Source organism: Bombyx mandarina, chromosome 23 (assembly GCF_030267445.1).
Source record: "Bombyx mandarina strain Sakado chromosome 23, ASM3026744v2".
NCBI classification, from domain to species: Eukaryota; Metazoa; Arthropoda; class Insecta; order Lepidoptera; family Bombycidae; genus Bombyx; species Bombyx mandarina.
In genome coordinates this window covers 12,991,290-13,006,038 of record NC_143229.1, presented here as the reverse complement: position 1 = coordinate 13,006,038, position 14,749 = coordinate 12,991,290, and the positions used below count along the sequence as shown (strand labels likewise).

Sequence of the window (14,749 nt, the reverse complement as noted above, 5' to 3'; positions counted from 1 at the left end):
GCAGCAAAGGGTTCGCGCGTTTCCGCTTTAGGTAGTTTCCGCTCCACCCTCGGAAGTGTCCCGGACGCCGTATTTGCTCTTCCCCGGGGGTATTTTTTGCAGCCGCGTATGCTTTCAGTGGTAATGGTAAGTGCTCCGTCATTGAGTCTCGCTCGCTCGAATACAAGTTTCCTATAAGAGCGTCGCGACCGACGAATGATTTTTTTTTTTTGACTCTCGCTTTTGTAGATCTCCTAAATGTTAACGCTTATTATTTATGATTTGTTGTAATCACGTGTTTATATATTATAAATGAGATTTTTTTTTGTTTTTATAACAAAGTAATAGTCGTCTTATTATAACGAATTATAAAATAACCAGCTGGCCCGGCAAACGTTGTTTTGCCATATAAATTACTAGCTTTTGTCCGCGATTCCGTCCGCGAGGAATAGTTACTTTGGCTTAACGCTAAATTTTACCTCCACTTCATTTACGTAGAAAGTGAAAATAGTATTGAATTATAGATTGTAAGGAGCTATTTAAACCCCTATTTTGAAACATTCTTTATTGGTGCTCCACCTGTATTGGCCTTACCGTGATGTCATATAGCCTTATAGCCTTCCGCAATAAATGGGTTATCTAACACTGAAAGAATTTTCAAATCTTACTAGTAGTTCCTGAGATTAGCGCGTTCAAACAAACAAACTCTTCAGCTTTATAATATTAGTATAGATTTCTAGAAAAGATAAATAACCTAGATACGGACTGCATCGCCATCTGTCGGGCTGATTTGTAAATCTAAACCATTCTCGAATCCACCTGAAGGTACATAGAAAATTTCATTAAAATCGGTCCAGCCGTTTAGAAGGAGTTCAGTGACAAACACACACACAAAAGAAATATAATCTATACTAATATAATAATCTACAGTGTTTTTTACGGATGTTCCGTTATAACTACTGAACCATGCATCCGATTGACTTGAAACTTGATATCCATGAAGAAAATACATGTACTTAATGGATAGGCTAATATTTATATGAGTGTTGGACTCCCTAATAATAATGACAATAAATAATAATGTCAATTTTAAATGTCCAGCGAAGCGGCCGAGTACGGCTAGTTATATATAAAGATGACTGTTTTATTCTGTGGTTTTTGTGCGAATGTTAATGCAAAAACTTACCGGGAAGAGAAATAAAATTCCTCTCTCTCTAGCTCCAAATAATATATTATGTTTGATTTACGTGAAATTTTCTCGCTAGCCCTGTCATCTCCGTTGAATAAAAATCTCGGGGCATTACCGGCATCAAAGCCGGCATCTCCAATAGCGCTTTTACGAAGCCGTCAAACAAGACGGATTGGTGTACACAGAACCCGTGGAGCGTGTCTGTACGCTTCTAAACGCGTATATTGTGTAAGATATCCGACGGCGCTCGGCTGCGTCTCGTCCGGTCGGACCGCCGGACCGGACCCGATGAGCGATGGCCGGACACCGGACACGGCGCACATTCGTCACCTCGCCATTGTTTACTGGCACCTACCGTTGGTCCGCCGGCCTTACTATAGTTATGATTTATTAAATGATTTACGACAACTATGAAAGCATCACAGAATAAAGTGAAAATACAGATAATATACATATTATTATATTGGGCGATTCATTTACATTGATCTCTATGTAAATAATTCGCATGTTTTTGCTACTATTTTTATTTTTTTAAATAATATTTTATTAAATATTTTTTTTTATTTTTTTTTAAATAAAAATAGATTTTGTAACATTGCATCGCTTCACTTGTGTTCTTCAAGTGAAGATTTGAAGTTCTTTTTTTTTATTGCTCAGATGGGTTGGTGAGCTCACGGCCCACCTGGTGTTAAGTGGCTACCGGAGCTCATAGACATCTACAACGAAAATCCTGCCACTTACTTTGAGATATAAGTTCTGAGGTCTCAGTATAGCTACAACAGCTGCCCCAGCCTTCAAACCGAAACGCATTACTGCTTCACGGCAATAATAGGCAGGGTGGTAGTACCTACCTGAGCGGACTCACAAGACGTCCTACCACCTGTGTTTTATTTTGTGCAGCACGAGGAAGTAAATGATTCCAATATCTTTACTATTATTTTCATTTTTAAAAGTAAAATTGGATTTTGTAACATAGCATTGCTTCACTTATGTTCTTCAAGTGAAGATTTGAAGAAGAAGATTATTTGCGTCTGGCTCAGACCTAATCTTCTCTCGCTCAGTACATTCCGTTAACTTCCTTCTTGAGTTTTACTTCAAAGTTAACGAGCTTTCCAGGAATAATTTTTAAACGCAACCGCCAGATTACTGAGGCTATGTAATTAAGTTAAGATATTCTGAAAATTATATTATTTAGACATGCGGTAATTTTATAACTGAACCAACAAATTTGATTATCTTGTCGTAGTACTGAGGTGTATAAGCAAAAGCTACGCCTTCGTAACCTTAAATCATCAGACCGGGAGTGTAATATAAACGGTTTCAGAGATCATTGTGCTTAGTGCGAATTTTTTAACGTTGTCGTTAACGTAAAAGTTAACTCTAATTTGTATGGAGTTGAAACGTTTGCCTATATTTGCCGCTAGAGGCGCTGTTCCAACTGCATACAAATTTGAGTTAACTTTTACGTTATCGACAACGTTAAAAAACTCGCACTAAGCAACACCACAATCATGATCGTTCTCACGTCATCCTTGAGTTCTGTGCTTGTCTAACCAGTTTTCTAGAACATACAATACTTATCTAATCCCTATCGCAACTCGATTCGGTTACTAGAATATTCTAGAAACCAAAGTAATCTGTGTCCCCCTCCCTGCCCCCTTCACTTCAGTACCCCGGGTCCCGCTCACGACACTATTCGTTTTACACGTCACATTAAACATGACGCTGACTGTACGCGGGGGTTATGACGTGAAATAAAGATATAGACACAGTTTTTGTTGCCGACAGTACAAATGGCCTTCACCGTATAAGATATTAGGTGCATTAACTGAAGATTGCTTTTGGGAGCAACGTGACGCCGCGGAAATAATGCGAGTGAAATATTGATCCTTTCTTTTTCGGCTAATAAAGCTTTGGGTTCGTTCTTGATCATAAATTTCGTGGCCATTCGCGAAGCAGTTACTCTTGCGTTGTTCTTCTCCGGAGGCGCTCGGGCAGCTGTTAGCAAATCCCACCCCTCCTGGCTGAGTCTTGCTCGCCCATCTATTCTGGTGAAACTGGAAAGACCTCCGGGCCACCAGTAATACTAAAAAAAATCGTGACGTGCCCAAAACTAGTGGACAGGTTCCACCGTTCTCGAAAACGAAGACGCAGTGGTGGTGAATCCAAATATGATAACATCTGGCCACCACACACGTGTTCCAGTTTGAAGAATTAAACAGCCGTTCGTTGTACTACGTAGATATAAAAAAGCGTTCGATATTTTTTTTATATCGAACCTTTGTCGAGTTAACAATAATATGCGTACCTACGGTACGCGGTTCTGCATATTCTATGTAGATAATTTTAACATATAGCTTTATAGTAGTTTGAGCAAATGCAATACGTCTGTTCTAATGCATTAGAGATTTGGACGTAAGTTGTCAAGCCGAGTGACAGTTTTTTTTATTATTGCTTAGACGGGTGGACGAGCTCACCTGGTGTTAAGTGGTTACTGGAGCCCATAGACATCCACAACGTAAATGCGCCACCCACCTTGAGGTATAAGTTCTAAGTTCTCAAGTATAGTTACAACGGCTGCTCCACCCTTGAAACCGAAACGCATTGCTGCTTTACGACAGAAATAGGCAGGTTTAATACGTAGTGGGCTGTACGTTTCTCTATCTATATATCTATACATGTCGTAATGTCCATGGACTGGTAGCAATCTAACAGCAAACCTATGCAAGTTTCGAACTGCTTCTCACGTTTTTATTGCTTGAAGGCATATGATCCGACTTCCAATGTGCTTGTAAGTGTCTACCGTAACTCGCGAAGTCGCTGTCTACAGCACTACCACATTAAAAGGTTGCGAATTCAGTAAATCGAGCGATTAGCAGCGCCCCGACCCGGCCACGGAAACACTAAATCTTGGACGCTGGCTTCACAAGAATTTATTGGCCATTAAGCCGAAAAGGGGAGAATTGATAATTATTTTTGTACACACGGTCCGCGACGTCGGCTATAAATAATACGTATTTACCTTAACTAGGAAGAAACTTGATAAATAATTTGTCGGAAATGAAGGGAAATGCGTAGGTTGATGTTCCTCCTGACACGGTTTTCGTTTTAGTAACTTTATTTTTATAGGGAACCACCAGGGTATTTTATGTTCGCTATGTTTTTTTAAGGTGAATCCGCAATAAAGTTAACGTAATAACTGACCGCGTGAACGGTTAAAAGGCTATCTATACCGTGAAGGGCCCAAAGTTTTTATAATACTCGTAGTTCAAGCGAAATAAACCTCTTTTATAAACTATAATTGAAAGTGTCATAAGTTTGTGTGAATATGATAACATTGTGTTGAAATAAATAATAAATGTATGTTTACATACAATTTCTAAAATACTCTAGAAGCTATCAGAGTATGCCTCGCAGTGTCAGTTACTATCAGGTCCCTTTCATAGAATCTAATGACATCCCTTTATCGAAGCGAGAGAGTTTCCGATAAAATTGTAACTGACTGAGACCCTATATACCTTTATACTTCGTTACACAGTGTAGGTAAATAGTGTAAATGACAACAGTGAACCAACTTCAGACATGATTATTTTCGCAAATTATAATTTGCGTAATTAGTGGTGGTAGGGCCTCTTGTGAGTCCGCACGGGTAGGTACCACCACCCTGCCTAATTCTGCCGTGAAGCAGTAATGCATTTCAGTTTGAAGGGTGGGGGAACCGTTGTAACTATACTGAGACCTTAGAACTTATATCTCAAGATGGGTGGTGCATTTACGTTGTTGATGTCTATGGGACCACTGGATGACCACTTAACACCAGGTGGGCTGTGAGCTCGTCCACCCATCTAACCAATAAAAAAAAAGGTTAAGCATGAAGGTTTTGATTAATTAGACACATGTTCTAAAAGCGTTCGATTGCATTCAAAGGTGGATACATAATTACTTTTAAAAAAAAGAGAAAATAATATTTATAAAATAAATACAGTACGACATTAAGTCCTTGGGCAACGGTAACCACTCACCATCATGTGGCTTAATCAGGTGAGTGCTAATTTGTCTACAAGGCAATAAATAAATAAAAAACAAGGTGAAACCGGACAATGTGTAATCATTCGTGTCTACGAGCTGTGAATACCTAAGAAGAATACGAATTTCTTTCAAGACTGCTCTTAAATTGTAATCATTACAATTAACGCGCGACACATTATGACTCCTATTCTACATCACAAATAATTATCGGTTCAATGAATGTTCTACGCATCCATCAACATAACGAAATTTGAAGAGAAAATCATTTAAATCAAACCACAGAGGGTTAAGTAGTTTATACACATATGCTCGGACAAACAAACAAATGTCCACGTAATTATTGTTACAGTACAAAAAAATATATATATTGAAATCAAATTCTAGTTAAGTTTACAAAAAAGATTTGTTGGGATACAGCGAGAGAACTAAATGAGCCGTCTTTCTGTATTTTGCGGAGTTGACTTGCTACAATGATATCGACTGTATGCATGTGCTTCAATTTTCAGCTGAAATTCAATATGTCGTGTCCGCGCCGGCTCTGCCTCTAATTGAACCCAACGTACCAGCGTCCTCTACACAACTCAATCTGTGTACATATGTTTATTGTACATAACTTCGTTTCGAAGTAGAAGTCGTACTATGCCCATATGTACATACATATGTATATACTTAGATTTTATTATAGATAAAAAATCGAAAATTGTCTATCGAGTTCCAAAATATCACTAGTAAAAAAAACAATAAACAATGTTGAAATTAATTAACATTAGCCGATTACTTATTGGTTCTGTACAACCGTTTTTTTAATTGAGCGATTATATTTGCTCTATACGTCGAGAACGACTAATTCAAGAAGTTCTACTTAGTAGTAATTGAATTATTTTGTTTGAAAATGTTATTAATGAAATGAATATTTTATAATAATTTTTCATGAATAGCTGAAGTAAGTTTTAATGCAATTCGTGATAACGCCTCCATGCACGCTATTACGTATGTATGTTGACATTTATTACTGCTACGACGCAACCCCGCACGAGTTAGTACCACCAACTATACATGTTTCTAACACGCGTTAGGTTTGACAGGTGATACTGTCATCTATATATTAATACGTGAAGCAAAAACTTTGTACCCCTTTTTACGAAAATTGCGCGGACGGAGGAATATGAAATTTCCCACACTTACACAAAATATAGAGAAGGACTGCAGAAAACTAACATTTTTTTAAAATTATGCATTATTAATACATGAAATCAATAAAAAAAACATTACACACACTACCATGTATTCGACACACACACATATATATAGACTCTTTGTTTATTGTCAAACTTTTGTTATTGCTTAAAGTCTGTGGTCAAATTGAGAATAGGTTAATATTGTTTAGCTTTATTATTATTTGAGTGTAATCTTGGCGAAATCAGTGATTATAGAAGTATAATAATAAATAGTCTTTGACAATAGAACCATATTAATGTTCAAATTTATAATTTCATTTAATTATAGTCGAGTTTCGACTACTGCAGGACCACTAGTTATAATAAATATTTGAACAAATGAGTTTTGACCTCAATTCCCAAAGTGTTAATGAATCTTCATTTATTTATCAGAACAAAATAATAAAACACAATCATTCTAAAAAGCGTAATTTATAGATATATAAAAAAAAAAACAATAAACCATTATTTTAAAAATTAACTTTACTAAAAGACTTTGCATGATACGAAACTTAAATCATACATCACGCTAGAGTTATTAATTTAGTGGACAACGCGGCTTGTACACATGCTAACAAATGTCGCATATCGCCATGCAAGGCTCTACCTCGCACGGAGCTAGGGTTGGCACGAAAGTTTTAATATAATCGAATTAATATTTCTACTAATACTAGTGGTCCCGCAGTAGTCGAAATTTTACTATTATTAATTGAAATTATAAGTTTAAACATTATTATGGTCAAACACTAATAAACGTCTATATTATAATCACAGATTTCGCCAAAACTTCACTATAGATAAATAATATTAAAAACAAACAATATTAATCTATTTTCAATTTGACCACAGACTTTAAACAATAACAAAAGTTTGACAATTAACATTAAACATAATTATGTATGTGTTGTGTGAAATACATGGTGGTCTTTTTATTGATTTAATGAATTTTTTATGCATAATTACAAAAAAATCTACACTCCTTCTCTTTACTCTCTAGAAGTGTGGGAAATTTCATATTTCCTCCGCCCGCGCAATTTTCGTAAAAAGTGGTACAAAGTTTTTGCTTCACGTATTAATATTTTTACTAATATTTTACGTTGCAACAGAAAGACGTTGTATTAGCTAGTTGTAGCCGGAATATCGATCGTTTCGATGCAATGAAACCTCGACCTCATGCAGGAAAGTTGAATCTACAGGTTTAGAGAAAAGACAAATCGGTAGTTTAAAGAATATCAGGTGCGGTCACAATTGGATTTATGCTTTTTTACTGGTGGTTATTTGTTGGTTATAGTTTTTAAGTCTAGGCAGCACGCGGGTTGCTTTTTGAGAGATCTCGCTTCATATAATCACTTACCTTCATAAGCAAAAAATGAAATATGTACTTTAAATTTATAAAAACAAACAAATTTCCCTACCTATGCTGATAGCCTTAAGAGGCTATTTCAGCTTCTCCTTGAGGTATAGGTGAGCTCACGGGGCTCAAACTGGGTGTGTTGCTAACGCTGGTCCTAGCAAGAGCAGTGCTTCGCAAAATCTACCACTGGATCGGAAACGCGACCCACTGAGAAGATCCGGCGAGAAACTCAGTGGGCTGTGTCTATGGGTTAATTCGCTTGTCGAGCCCTTCCTCGCAAGCGAGGGGTTCGGCGAGGACGGTGACCGGTGTTCATTACACACACAAACATACTTAAATACTAAACCGAACTAACAATTAATTTAATTTTGTTTATCATGTTGATATTGGGCCGAATATTTGAACGAAGTTACAAAATTATTGTACTGTCATCGGTGCTTGATACATTTGAAAATTTTCAATTTAATCATAGGACGTTTTAAAAAAAGGCGAAAAGAACAATCAAAGATTCCGTTCAGAAAAACCTACATAAATATCAAGCTAAAAAAAACGTGTTATTGAAATAAATAAAAAAGATAAAAATACCCTGTGGTGCGACAACCCTGTTCGATTTATAATTTGATTTCGCCATACATAATTAAAATGAACCTTAATTCACGTCACTCTTTATTTACATTTATAAATTTAGTTTGATTAAAACGGTGTCACTGAATTCAGTCGTAGCGAAGGAAGGAGACAGTGAATTTCAATAATCGTTCTGGGTTTAATTAAATACGCTATACATCGCGACTGACTCATAGATACGGCATGAAGTCTCTTGTACTTGTTGTGCATTTGTTATAACGCTTTTTCTATCTTTTTTTATTGCTTAGATGGATGGAACGAGCTCACAGCCCACCTGACGTTAAGTGGTTACTAGAGCCCATAGACATCTACAACGTAAACGCGCCACCCACCTTGAGATAAGAGTTCTAAGGTCTCAGTATAGTTACAACGGCTACACCACCCTTCGAACCGAAACGCATTACTGCTTCACGGCGGAAATGGGCGGAGTGGTGGTACCTACCCGTGCGGACTCCCAAGAGGTGTTACCACCAGTTCTATCTAATTAAGTAAGTTTGCTATTTACGTATTCAAAAAAATTTGATTATAACTTTATTTAAGAATTGATGATTGATTGAGACTGATGATTGTTATTTAAGAATTGCCAGTACACAACGATTTTCAAAGACTTGTTGGTTTACGAATTCAAATTGGAGATGAGTCTAAATGAAAAATCTTAACTAATACAGTAGAATATAAAGCTTGTGGTAGCCACGAAAACTGTGGAGTATTAGAAATGCTGGAAACATTGTAGAGGAAATAAAAGTAATAAACGCATGATTATACAGTAAAAGTTATTTTAATTTTACATTTACGACTCTCGGAAACCGAAGAACATACTGAAATACAATTTTTCTTTTTCGATAATGCTTTTTTTTATTGCTTATATATGTGGACGAGCTCACAGCCCACCTGGTGACAAGTGGTTACTGGAGCCCATAGATATTTACAACGTAAATGCGCCATCCACCTTGAGATGTAAGTTCTAAGGTTTCAGTATAATTACAACGGATGCCCCAACCTTCAAGCCGAATGGTCCTAATTTTTTCTGAAAAAGAAACTCGAATATCGAAAACTAGTGTATGTATGTAAACCTAAAACAAGCTTTATTATCGATCTATTAGCTGTAATAACCCTATTGTTACGTAAAGATCAAATAATTACACTATCACCATATCTGTTGATCTATCAGCCCACAGATATCCACTACTGAACATAGGCACTCAGTTAAAAACTGTAAAAAACTATAAAAACGGAGACCTTAGATAGAGCCTACATCTCTTAAGGTAGGTGGCGGCATTTACGTCGTAGGTGTCCATAGACTCCGGTAACAACTTAACATCAGGTGGGCCGTGAGCTCGTCCATCCATCTAAGCGATAAAAAAATATGTAATTCCATAAAAAACTCATTTTCATTACAAACGAATAAACCCGATCACGCACCGCTGTATCGCGAGACATTTTTAAAATAGTCACTATTTTACTACACAAACTACGGTTACATTTTTTTAGATAAGAAACTAATAAATTAGTGTTCATAATATAGGCACATTTTCTGAAATTACTCACGTACCTTGAGGTCGAGTCGTCGTGGCCTAACGGATAAGACGTCCGGTGCATTCGTGTTGAGCGGTGCACCGGCGTTCGAATCCCGCAGGCAGGTACCAATTTTTCTAATGAAATACGTACTCAACAAATGTTCACGATTGACTTCCACGGTGAAGGAATAACATCGTGTAATAAAAATGAAACCCGCAAAATTATAATTTGCGTAATTACTGGTGGTAGGACCTCTTGTGAGTCCGCGCGGGTGGGTACCACCACCCTGCCTATTTCTGCCGTGAAGCAGTAATGCGTTTCGGTTTGAAGGGTGGGGCAGCCGTTGTAACTATACTTGAGACCTTAGAACTTGTATCTCAAGGTGGGTGGCGCATTTACGTTGTGGATGTCTATGGGCTCCAGTAACCACTTAACACCAGGTGGGCTGTGAGCTCGTCCACCCATCTAAGCAATAAAAAAAAAAAAAAAAAAAAAAAAGGTTATCATGGCAAAATACTTTTCTGAAATGCAAAAACCCAAATTGAATACAAAAAAATTAATAAACAAAGCTATTTAATATGTATACATAAATACAGAACTAAAGAGGCTATATAATGCATAAATAGATGCAGGCAAAACAAAGAACGCTTTGTTCTGTGGGACGACACACTTTGTGTAAATAGAATTTATTAACACCTCACGGACCTAACACCTTTTTATACGCAAATCTTCAACTTTTAAATACTAGAGGTCCCGCAGTAGTCGAAATTCGACTAAAATTAAAATTAAAATTGTAATTTTGTACACTATTATGATTGTATTTTATACTTATATAATCACAAATCTCGCCAAGACTACACTATAAAAAATATTAACAAAGACAAACAATATTTAATCTCAATTTGACAACAGACGTCAAGACCAAAAGTTTGACAATAAATAGTATGCATGCGTGTGTGTGTCAAATACATGGAATGTAGTGTGTGTAATGTTTTCTTTATTGATTTAATGTATCTTTTATGCATTATTTTAAAAAAATATTAGCATTGTGCACTTCTTCTCTATATTCTGTATAAGTGTGAAAAATTTCATACTCCTCCGTCCGCGCAGTTTTCGTAAAAAGGGATACAAAGTTTTTGCTTCACGTATTAATATATAGATGTATTATTGTTACGCCGGTAAGAGTAACGCCATCTATCGCCGAATAGCTGAACGAATATCGAAGGATCTAGTAAAATCTAGAACGGTCGAGGAGTACAACGCCATCTGTTGTCAGATAGCGGAAACACACCTCGAAGGTACTTGACTTGTAAGGAATGTACTCGACGATTCTAGGGTTTTCGTCTCGACTATAAAAGCGTTGCAGAGATGGCGAAGAGTTAGTTAGTAATCGGAACTACTCGAAGCGAAACAGCGAACGGATCACCTAAAGCGAAGCGGAAGAAGTGAATTAAGAATTTTAAAGTGCTTGTGAAGTGTTTTAAGCGTTCTAAGTGCTAATACTATTATAAGTTGTACTCCGGTACAATTTTTATTTATTCCGAACCCCCCAATCGCGTAACATTATAAATCATTTGTCATTATCAGTTTCATCTACACTTCTATACTAATATATAAATCTACGGTGGTTTTTACGGATGTTCCGTTATAACTACTGAGCCGTGCATCTGATTGACTTAAAACTTGGTATCCATGTAGAAAATACATGTACTTAAAGGATAGTCTAATATTTATATGAGTGTTGGACTCCCTAATAATAATGACAATAAATAATAATGTTAATTTTAAATGCCCAGCGAAGCGGCAAGTACGGCTAGTTTATAATAAGTTCGTCCAAATAGAAATAGAACAGAAACCGTTCCATATGGCCAGTCGCGGTCCGTCCAAGGCGGTGGTGGTATGTCTGATCACCGCCGGAACCTTATCGCCCGCAGCCAATGTATTTAAGCGGCAAGCACACGTTGAACAAATCGTGTACAAATGACTTTTCGCACGGAACACATCCAGGCGATTAATAAAAGAGGCCGCATCGAGTGCTTTACCCGCGGCCGCACACTGATCCGCACGGCTCGTATTAATCACTACCATAATTAACCTTGTTGACAGCGCCGGAGTCAGGGGCACGTTACTGGAACTACTTTTAACTATATAATACCTTTAGGATAATAAAAACCTAGAGGAAAAGGTAAACCTAAGAAGAAATGGATGGAATACGTGAAAGACGATATGTGTAAGAGGGAAGTGAGCGAACAAATGGTTAATGATAGAGGAGTATGGAAGGAGAAATCATGTTGCGCCAACCCCAGGTGACTGGAAGACAGGCAGGAGAATGATAATAAAGATAATAAAAATCGTCGGTATAACAGATGCCAAGTGGACCGTTAGCTCGTTTACCTATCTACAAAAATAAAATAATAATAATAATAACGCAATAAAATTAATGCAGCAAGTCCACGTCTTTAACAATGTTAATGTATTGCATATAGACTGCGCATTATATGGAAATTTATAGCAAATTGATACCTTTTCTTTTGTGCTGGAGACCGAATCTCCGCACAAGTTCCCTCGGCAAAGTGGCGCATGGATTATTCGGGACTGCCGTAAAGTAAATTGACACCTTTCCCTTTGATAATCTCTGTTTCAACACAGTGGTATTGTGTATCTTCTCACACAAATAACCTATGCTTAATTAAGCGTGCCTTATTGGACGAGAAACAGAACAAAAGATTTCTTGATATTGGCCCATCCAATATTGAGTATATAACCCTTGAATGAGAGACACATATGATAACGCTTGGCGCGATTGCGATACGAATTAGTCTCTACGGAAAGATGAAGGATATCTATTGTAGTAACTTAACTTAAAGATTAAATTACATTTATTTCGGACATCACATCTTTGTTAATGGCGGTCAGTGTTGTTCGAGTTCTAAGGCACTGATAAATATGAATTTCTAGTAAAAAAAATTAAGTCATATTTAACTAAATATCTAACCTAAATACTTCAATTTATTTTGACTAATGTATTTACACATATTATAATAACATTTTTTTGTAAATAAACTCATCTGATTTGTTCGACACGGTCAGCAACAAAGATAATAAATTAGGCAAATAGCCCCCCACTGGATACGACCCTGTTTCGATGGCTACTCAACGGAGGCGTGCCAAGTGGATCTCCGGAGTACAGTAACAGGAGGTCGACCTCTGCCCCTCGTAAATATCGGCCGACACCAAGCCTAATTAAACGCGAGAGCTTTCCGCAGAAAAAATGTGCCGATTTCCAACGCAGTTCGCTGATTCATTCCGAAGTTTTCGCTCGACGATATCCAAATTTAGCATTTTGTTTCATTATCAATTCGTTCTTTTAACAGTGCCTAATTCAAAGCGGGTTTTCATTGGCGCTGGGAGATCTGCAAGTTTCACCGTTTATCTTGTTTTATTGACAAATTTGAAATACTATAATTTATAATTCAATCCGAAGTCGGGGAGCCGTGACAATACCATAATAAATACACACATTAATCAACTATGCCAAAACATAAACATCTGAATATATAAGATATGTATGTTACTTTTAATATCAGTTTAGATAACCAAATAAATTAAAAAATGTCTCGTCAGATACGAGCATACGGCCATCCATGAGACAACTCAGAAGTTTTGGGGAGTACTCAACCATAGGCAACGGCTTGGCTCTGCCCTTGGCATTGCTGAAGTCCATGAGCGATGGTAACCACTCACAATCAAATAAGCCGTATGCTCGTCTACCTAAAAAAAAAAACAAAACAAGAACTTGAAGCCTCAATGGTACGACGCCCATTCTTTCAAATGAAATAACCGCTTTGTAGGCATAACGCCCTACCGCCATTAATTACGCAAGCTTATAAATTTTGTGAGTTTAATTCATCCATTCCACGTTATTATTTGCGTCGTGTAGTAGTAAAAAACATTTATTTGTATTATTTTTATTATTCGCACCTCATCCGAACAGCCGCAAGGTCGCCTAAAGGGAAATACGCCAAGTTTCTTTTCCTTTAGGCCCCGTCGACTTCAAACCGACCGGTGCGGATTTCCAATACGTCCGACTTATAACTCAACACTTTTTGTATACATCGACTTATATTGAAAACACACTACCATTACCCTCCCTGTCAATGTGTTCGCTGTAAAACATTCGCTTTTTACATTTTAATTCCTGTGAACGGTATTCAGAACTTCCTCGTTGAAGTCGATATAAAAAAAAACTATGAAATCGTATGAAAACTCCTATTGTAACTTGTAAGGGAGGCTAATAATAAACAGTTTTCGTTTCACTTCGATAAGCTTGTTCGTAAAAGGAACCTTTTTTTTTATTGCTTGGATGGACGAGCTCACAGCCCACCTGGTGTTAAGTGGTTATTGGAGCCCATAGACATCTACAACGTAAATGCGCCACCCACCTCGAGATACAAGTTCTAAGGTCTCAAGTATAGTTACAACGGCTACCCCACCCTTCGAACCGAAACGCATTGCTGCTTCACGTCGGAAATAGGCGGGGTGGTGGTACGTACCCGTGCGGACTCCCAAGAGGTCCTACCACCAGTGATTACGCAAATTATAATTTTGCGGGTTTCATTTTTATTACACAATGTTATTCCTTCACCGCGGAAATCAATCGTGAACATTTGTTGAGTACGTATTTCATTAGAAAAATTGGTGCCCGCCTGAGATTCGAACATCGGTGCATCGCTCGATACGAATGCACCGGACATCTTATCCGTTAGGCCACGACGAGAAAACAATGAACAATCTATATATTAGTACGTAAAGCAAAAACTTTGAACCCCTTTTAACGAA

At 37.3% G+C, this 14,749-nt stretch overlaps 1 protein-coding gene across 2 annotated transcripts in view; it reads left to right on the top strand.

The window, feature by feature from the left end:
• Positions 1-14,749, top strand: part of LOC114239706 (max dimerization protein 4) — a 394,615-nt gene that overhangs the window by 317,161 nt on the left and 62,705 nt on the right. The window lies entirely within an intron of this gene.